An 8,023-nucleotide genomic window follows, 5' to 3' on the forward strand; every position below is an offset into this window, starting at 1 on the left:
CATTACTTTTGACTTCCAGCGCAGGTACAGAGTGGGACAGTTGCATTACAGTGCAGAAGCTCAGTTAAGCAGCTGACATGATCCAAAATAAGCCTGTTTTGAAGTGTTTTCAGGTGGAGAACTGATTGGAAGTGCTGTTGTTTGATGACCTTGTTCTTTTAGGGGTAAGAACAACATGTTTAGGGACTGAGGATCCCTGTAATTATCGACATTTCATGCTCCATGATGCGAGGCACAAAAATGTCTATAACAGTTGCCCCCTAAAGTATGAGGCCGTTTATCGGGTGAAATGCTTTAGCTAGAGGATCCGAAGTTCGTTCCAGTGCTGAGGAGAGTGCCCTGTAATACAATACAATACAATACATTATTTTTCATTCATCATTATTCTCATGATCTAGCTGAGGCGGGCATTCCCATGCTCAGCTTTCTATAAATACATTTTGGTACATATGACAGACGATCGTCTGAAGATAGACTGATAATTTTCTGCTGAAACTATCACCCTTTGAATAGGATGATCATCTGCTGCAATGATGTACACGACAAATGCTTTTATATTTCCTGAATATATATCGCAGCCTGGATGGATGAAACTAGATCTGGGGTCTTCAAACTCGTTCGATCTTCACTCTAAGTACAAGTCGATCCATGTGAGAATTGCGTTGAAGTCGAACATGGAAAGACATCGCTTGATTACCGGTCAATAATGAAAACCATTAACAAGCGCGAGAGGAATCACCAATAATGACGATGACCCTCAAGGTACTGCAGTACAATTCATGTGGCGTGAAAGAAGGACTTGGCGTCGAACGCCACGCAAAATCTTCTGGTCGAAGGTCATTGATGTATACCTGTCGCCGGAAGTGAGAAACTTGCCATTGAGGCATGCAAGCTTCAAAGTACTGATGGGGGTGTTCCTAGATCAACTTCTTGGATAATGAGCTGAAGTCGACAAGAAGTGATCCGTCAAAGGAGGGCCTTATTTAATCCCACATCAATGACACGGAACGAAGCTAATGACTTTAGTGGAGGTGAAAACAAACTGTGAAATATGATTCAGGGTGGCGATCATGAATGGATGAAGGATAATGTATGGTAGTGGATGGGACACAGTTGACACTTCCAGAATGACCCCTCTTGAACATATAACGACACTGATGCGATGGATCGGTAGCATTACCCCAAATGTGGATGGTGTGGCGAGGACCATGGTGATGAGACCGGTGAAAGAAACAACCCAACCCGATATGGTACGGAGGAAAAGTGTCATGTTCAAGAGTGACTTGCTACCTTTAAACTTTGATGTTCTCCCAATTTTTCCCCAGTCATTTCTGACCAGTACCTCTTTATTTTTGTCAAGCTTGAGGAGGATAACATATGCTTGTTCTATAACCTGCCCTTCGGGCAAGCCCATCGCTATGATTTAACGAGCCTAGCAATAGGGAAACTCGTTCTCGTCTAAAGACAAGTTTGTCGCTATTTAATCATTTTAACGAGTCTAACGACAAAGAAAACTCGGTCCTTTTCATTTTTAGAGAGTCTAAAAAGGTACAGAAAGTTAACTCCACAATTCCTTTTTCGTCAGCAAATCCCTTAAGTCCAAAAAAGTATAAAACAATACAGAAGGGATGGCTATTCGGTACTTTTACGAGCCGAACAAGACAAGCGCTCGATCCTTTTGTGCAATAATCCCTGAGGTCCAAAAAGATTAAAATTTAGAGGAGGGATAGCGTTCCGGTCTTTTAACGAGCTGGAAGGCCAAAACTCGGCAAACTTTTCATATTTTACGAGTCATTGAAAAGAGTTGAAAGAAGACTCGTCTTTTGAGGAACGAGTGATAAACAGGGATAGCTACAGATTCCAGGTATAGGTTGGAATTTCCAATCACGGCAGTGTCACAAGGATGGCTAGGTGAAATCACTCTTCGCAGCTATTTCTCAAAAGAGGTAAACACACAAATGGAAGTGAATGATCGGCCAAATGAACAGTGGAGGCGATGGATGAAAACACGATCAAGGTTCTTATGGCTGATGAATTTACGATCTCAAAAGGTTATTTACCGGTTCATTTTTTCCATGAGCTTGAACTCTGGGGGAAACTTTTGCTCACACTTTTCTATTTTTTAACGAGCTTAAATTCAGTCCTAAAACTGCTCGGATTTGCGTTTATTTTTTAACGAGCATGAACTATATGCTAAAACTGCTCGATATACCAGTCATATGAAGAACGCCTCTCGTAAGGACCAATTTTTATAGAGCTTATGCCTTACCACAGCTATGCTCTCTTTTGGCAAATTTTACTTTTGCCCCACAGGCTTTCTTTCATGCAAGTTTGGAAACGGCTAATCTTAAAACTAGATAAATAACCGCCCCTAGCTTGCACTCCAGAAAGTTTGCATGCCCCCAGGTATAGGATAGAATTTCGAGGCTGCCCCTCCTCTCCCCTACTTCTGTTTTTCTTTTGGTGTTCACACTTACTTGTCATCTTGCTAATCTAATGCTAACGATACTTGTCTTCTCGTTATTTTAAGGGGTCTTACGCAGTACTCAGGCTTCTCGTCGGCCCACTTTTAACAAACAGCTATTTGTGACAATAGAAGAACACTACTCAAAGACAAAACATTGGTATTATTGAGGGAGGCTTGCCTCTTTCTTATTATCCGAAGAGTGGTTCTATTCGCTGCCGCAAATCAATCTCTTTCTTCGGCGGTGTCTATCATTGGGTTGTCCAAAGATGGTTACCCTCTGTCACAACAATACGGTCTCCTTCTTAGTAGACTGCCCCTGCTTATCCTTCAAAACATATGTTTCGATGGGCGAGGCTTGAATTTAAAGATGGTGACTACTTGTTGCGATAAGGGAATTCCTACTTGGGCATCGCCCACTTTTTTAGACAAAGGTGAATGATTCCCAAACACATAACTTTAACAAAAGATCATTATTCCAGAACAACCCCACTTCCTACGGACGGGGTACGGACTAGTCATGTTCTTCTGCGGAAATTCTGTCTTATACCCGGAGTTTCTTCTGCCCGAAGCAGACCAGGGTGCATGCCCCCTGGGTCCTAGTCTTTCTTTCCGAATCACTCGCGCTCATCGGGAAGGAGGACCGGGGGTGGAGGCGAATCTTGAGTGAACAGACCATTTAGGATTGGTATTTGACTATTTGCGATGCGAGATCCCGGAAATGAAAGTTGGTCTACGAGCTTGACCACCCTTCCTTCGTGTGGAAAACACATTACTCTAAAGAGTGAGCAGACTATCGCTCCCATGCAATAAATATAGTCGCGTCCAAGGAGTAGGTTATAATCCAAGGGTCCTTGAACTACCAACACGTTCATCCTGACGGTCTTCCCTTTCAATGTAACAGGTACATCGGGGAGGATCCCTAATGGTCGACTGGTTCCTTTATCAAAACCTGAGAGATTTCTCAACTCAGGTAAAAGCGCTGGGGAACCCAGTGCTTTCCAAGCAACAGAGGAAAGGATACTCACAGACGCCCCTTCATCAATGATAGTACCAGCCATAATCATTCTATAGATCTGGACAATGATTCTGAATGGTATACTGGCTGGTAACCGGGGTCTGCCTAGTTGATTCCAATCAAAGGATACAACCAGGTTGCTTGGTGGTGGGACCGAATATATGGCCGGATATGACTCTGATGATGTTCCTTCCTGCGACAAAGGAATGGGCGCATTGCCGTGATGCTCATCGGAGTCGGTGCTGATGAAGAGAACCTGGATGGTGTCATTCTTGTTCTCATCAGTGAGGGTGTCGCATGAAGATGACTCTTCAACGACAGTGTCATTTGAAGACGGGTCTTCAATGACGGAGTCATTGGACGATAGAACCTCTGAAGGAAGAACCGAGCCAACTGCCGTATCGAGCTTTAGACTTTCGTCTGGTCTGGATTTAGTAGGTTCATTCTCAATGACCGACACTTCAGTTGACCACTTGAGTGGTTCAACTGGATTTTCAACTATCGAGGGATTAGGTGCGAGTTTTTGATATCCAGGAGGAAGTCGCACCGGTGACACCGGGCGATCTTCCAAAACTCTCTTGGCCTCATCTAAGAATGGACATTTGTGGATGGCATGATGACCTTCACACAATAGACAGGGTGATCTTGGTCCCCTTCTTCGTCCTTCACTCTCGCTAGTCGACGGAATGCAATCAACTTGACAACCAGAGGTTGATGCTACCGGATTGTGCAACCTTGGGGACCAGTCCCTTAATATCCGGGGAATACAAGGACAATCACGATGGAAGTGGATCCCTTTGCAAATGACACATGGCGATTTAGGCCCGGTCGGTGCAGTGTGTGGGTTTCTGTCAGCTTTCTTCTGCTTGCCCCCAGTCGCCTTCGCCAAAGGCTCCTTCTGCTTCTTTTCTTTCTTCTTCTTTTCCTTCTTCCCTTTGGGAGGCTGACTTTTGCCAGCTCTACCTTGTGAAGATGAAGGATCAGAGGAAGTATCATAAGAAGTGGAAGGCTGGTGGGTAGTTCTAGATTGTTCTGACTGTTGATTCGACTGCTCAGGATTAGTGGCGATTTGGACTACATTAGTTGAAAAGAGCCATACAGGAAGGCCGATTGTCAATCCTGGAAGCGACAATGTAGCCATATGAGGCGCACCAACATCTCCCCAAGAGGAGAAGGGATTTGGACTTCCGCCAAGGTTACTTCCTTGGTTGGTGGGCTCCATACTTTTCAACTGAAAGATCAACGTGGGAATAACAGGTGATTATGTTCCGCTTAAAATAAATTTTATTAACGACGCTTTTAGACACAAACTTGCTTTTTCATGTTTTAAAAGTCGAGAAAAAGCTAAAGATGACTCTAGTCGCCTTCGATGTATTAACGAGCCCGAAGTGACAAATGCTCGGTTGGACTTTTTCAGTTATAGAGTTTGAAAAAGGCCAAAAGAAACTGCTCTGGAGATCTAGGCAGAGGGTGTGCCAAACCTTTCGCGAAACCACAGAATACGATTTACGGTACGGGTGGTCGATCTTCGTGAATGCTGTGTTCACTGCATCGCGATCAGTAGGGCGGCCGACACGGTTTCCTAAGGATAAAGGATAAAAGCCTATAGGGGTCTCCCAATATACGCGACGGTACGCGGGAGGTCAAGTCCGTGTTAGTGCTACCGACTCTCAGGAGGAATCACCCACCTTCGTAGAGATCGACAGTCACTATGTTTAACGACACCGGAACACGTCTCTACCTAGACCTCTAGATGTTTGCGTTAAATTCCAAAGCGTTGTTATGTAAATTGAGTTTATTTTAATGTTGATCTTTCTTAACAGTTTACCTTTCAGGTTCGCCACGAGATGTATATATACAACTTCCTATATGCAATCTAAGAATGAGAAGCAAATCTTTTCAATCTTTCAACTTTGAAAACCTTAATCTACTTGAGGGAAAAGAAAGACACAACATTTTCCACAGATCAAAGAACACACACTAAAATGCACATTTTCCTAAATCGTCAAGCACACAGTCAAATGCAAAATGCACAATGCATGTATTTCTTTTCGTTATCCTTAATGTTGATGCTAACAAAAGGAAACTGTTGTATGATTTTTGAATCAACTTTCAAGTAGAAATAAACAAGCTTGTCCACAATCAAAAAGACACCTTATGATAGACTTGTTTAAACAAAGGAAAAGTGTAGATTCAAACCATAAAAATGAAAAGCAAACAAACTCAAATAGCCATGAACAGTAATGACACTAGCTCATAAGATCACAAAGACACTTTTACAGTTCAGGATCTAAGAGGCCACAGCTATACTGGTTCGCTTTTCACAATGGGAAACTGTAACTGAAACAAGAAATACTGAAAGAACATTCACAGTTTCATCACACAACTGAGGCGGAATAATGTCAAGGAGAAGTGGCTTACAGCAAGTACAATAACCAGCAAGCAATCAGCCAAAAACAAGTGCAAACAGGGCCAAGACACAATAGGAAGACTGAGCTAGACAAGGGCTAACTGGACCAGCGCAGGTTCTAGTCTGCCAATTCTACTCTCAGCGCAGTTCCCGAAGGGAGTACCTGCGCTGTAATGCAGGCTGCCTGTGTACAGCCTGCACTGACTCACGAGAGTTTCGTCTATAAAGAATTCCGGGTCATAAAAAGCTCAAAAATGCACTGTTTTTGCGAAAATAAAAAGCTATAGGTCAAGTACAGGCTAAGGGATGATCAAGAGGATGAAGATCTATCACAAAGAGTAAAGAGTCTTTTGTAGATAAGCTCTTCAAATCTTGAATCTGCTCAGCAAAGAGCAAGAGTAGTAGTCCCTCTACTTCGCTTTTGATATAGTCAAAAGCTTTTCGATTTGGTACTCTTTTCTTCAAGAAATGAATAGCAAAATACTACAAACACCAACAAGATACTGGGTTCCCCAGCGGAGTCGCCAGTTTGTTGTGGGGAAAAGTATCCGATGCAGATGACACTAACCCTACTCTAAAGGTGACAGTCTTTAGCAACAACAGAAGATAAAGTTTTCATGTTCCACTTTATAGAAGTATAGAGAGAATGGAAAGAAGGTCAACCAACCTGGTGTCTTTCGCTTAGTCGATCCTAATCCTTCTCTCTTTGTATCCCATTCCCAGCTCTTTGCTCTCCTAGCCGATCCAGCTACACACAGAACCTGCACAAAACAAGAGAGCAAACTACAAGATACATGTACTCATAACTGAAGCATGGATTAGGGTGCATCAAATATACATGTAAACACAAAACATCTATGTAAAACAAGTATATAGGAGAACATGCAAACTTTATTGATAAAACGTAACAGGGTTCCAGAGGAAGTTACAACCAATGATGATGGCTCCAATCCAGCAGCACTTCCTCGGCAGCAAGAACTCTCCTCTTCACCTCTAGTAAAACAATCACCCAATAATCCTGGCAGTATACCAACATCACCTCCTTGCTTATACAAAATTCCAGCCTCCTTAGACCTCATAGAAGAGCTCTATATATAGGATAGAAGAAGAGAGGATGAGTCAGCTTGAGACTGACATGAAGCTGCCTTGTGTCCTCTCCCTCTTCAGTTAATCTTCAGTTCTTGAGTCCACTTGGAGATCCTTGGTTACACATGGTGATCAAGTACCTCTTACTCATCACAAGGCGAATCTGATGAACCAAGTGTCAGTTTGTAAGCTTCCTGGGCAGTTGACACCTTGCAGGATGACTGTGCCACTTGGCCAATCTCGCCCAGCGCAGGTAGCCTTCATTACTTTTGACTTCCAGCGCAGGTACAGAGTGGGACAGTTGCATTACAGCGCCGAAGCTCAGTTAAGCAGCTGATATGATCCAAAATAAGCCTGTTTTGAAGTGTTTTCAGGTGGAGAACTGATTGGAAGTGCTGTTGTTTCATGACCTTGTTCTTTTAGGGGTAAGAACAACATGTTTAGGGACTGAGGATCCCTGTAATTATCGACATTTCATGCTCCATGACGCGAGGCACAAAAATGTCTATAACAACATGTTTAGGGACTTTGGATCCCTTAGATTATTGATATTTCATGCTTCATGCTGTTAGGCACAAAAATGTCTATAACACCAGGAGGCATGCACCCTCGTCTACTTCGATAGGAAAACCCTAGTTATAAGGTAGGTTTCCACATAGGAATATGACTAGTGTGATACCCCTGTCCATCTAGGAAAATGTATTTGGACTAGAAAAAGATTTCCCCATCAAAGGTTATGTGTTTGGCACTGACAATAGTCACCTCTGTCCATTTCAATGGACATCGCTAAGGAAGTGTTTTGTGTGTGACACGGATGAAACAATCTTGCTAATGCAAGAACTTCCATATGGTGACGTGGAAACTCTACGTTATACCTAGGGGCATGCAAACCGTTTTGCGTGCAAGTGAAAAAAGACAATTTATTTTCTTAATTTGTAGATTCTTAACCCTTTAAACTTGTAGGTTGGTCATTCCTAGCTTGCATAACGAAAGGCTCCAAGACCAAAGTTGCGCATGGAGAAATCTCCCTAAAAAATGAACCTAC

This window comes from Pinus tabuliformis, chromosome 3_1, assembly GCF_031772625.1.
Source record: "Pinus tabuliformis cultivar Carrire ecotype Pingquan chromosome 3_1, CPIR1, whole genome shotgun sequence".
NCBI lineage: Eukaryota > Viridiplantae > Streptophyta > Pinopsida > Pinales > Pinaceae > Pinus > Pinus tabuliformis.